Here is a 1,371-nt window from a genome sequence, read left to right as displayed (position 1 = left end):
TGTATGATGCCCTCTAAGAAGTTTGAGAATAACACCCACTCCTCACCCCTATACTGGATTTTTCTATTTGATGGCAACTGAATTTCCCCTCCACTTCATAGGGTGCAAAAGCCAACTTGGCTTTATTTGTAAACTTCCTTGTTGTCATAGGCATCTTCAATGCTTTCCACACAGTTTTCTGGTTTGTTAGTTAGCTTTTGCTCCCCCTGTGGCTGGATGGCTGCCTCTTGCAGCACAATCAGAACAATAAATAAGAGGCATGAATCAACAGTGGCTAATTTTTTTTATTTAATTTCTCAGACAGAGCAATTAATTTTTTTTAAAACAAAAAATGAACTTAGAATCTGGAGGACATTCGCCATTAGATTATAACCGCTTTAAAGAGAGGTCATATTTTAATTATAAATTACTTGACAGTGTCCCTTTAACTTAAAAATAAACGAATGTCAGTATTGCAATGAATTTCAAGTTTTCTTGCAGTTAGTCATATAAAGTAGTTTTATCATGCTCTTGGACCTTTTCTACAAGACATTTAAAAGCATATCATCAAGGAAAATATAAGGCATATTTTTCAGGAATTAAATTTCTTGGCACATTTGAGCATACTGTCTTTTTAGAACAACACATATGGTCAAATATACCATTACCTTTATTCATCTAACATTAACAGGGTTTTCCAACTGTATTTTGTTTTAAATACTGAGATAAAGAACCTTGGTAAAGTACCGAGCACCTCAGGAAAAAAAAAAAAAAAAAAAAGAGGTGCCAATAAAATTAAATAAAATCCTTTACAGTCATTTAGTCATTCATCAATATCATTTATAAATTCCTAGAATATCTGGATGTGGATTTAATTTAAAACAAAACACAAAAATAAAACACTGACCACAAGTTCTCAGACACTGTTCACAACACTTTGCTAAAACTGTGTTAAACTGTAATGGTATGAATGGAACTGCAACAACCCATGCACTTCTTCACCCAATCAGATACCATGTAGGATCTGAATTTTACAGGTAAAGATTTCCCTTTAGTCAGTGTTGACCCTGGGGAAAAGCCTATGTATTTAATAAAGCTTACATTAACTCAAAAGTAAGGAAGGACACTTTGCAGTGTTTTCACTGACTCACATTACTTATTGCTGATAACGTAGAACACTTGTAACTATGAGCAATGTGTGTCAATCTGCAGTATAACTTTTAAAACCGTAGTAAACAGTAGAACCAAGACATAGTCAAGTAGCAATACCAAAGCAATTAACTTCCCTAACTACATCTAGCAGCATGGAGAATGCAGTCCTTTCCACCTCACTGTTGAAGTACAATAAATGAAACTGCTCATCAAACCCTCCAATTAAAAAAGCAGGTTATT

Source organism: Trachemys scripta, chromosome 8 (genome assembly GCF_013100865.1).
Source record: "Trachemys scripta elegans isolate TJP31775 chromosome 8, CAS_Tse_1.0, whole genome shotgun sequence".
NCBI classification, from domain to species: domain Eukaryota; kingdom Metazoa; phylum Chordata; order Testudines; family Emydidae; genus Trachemys; species Trachemys scripta.
Note: the sequence above shows the minus strand (reverse complement) of the source record.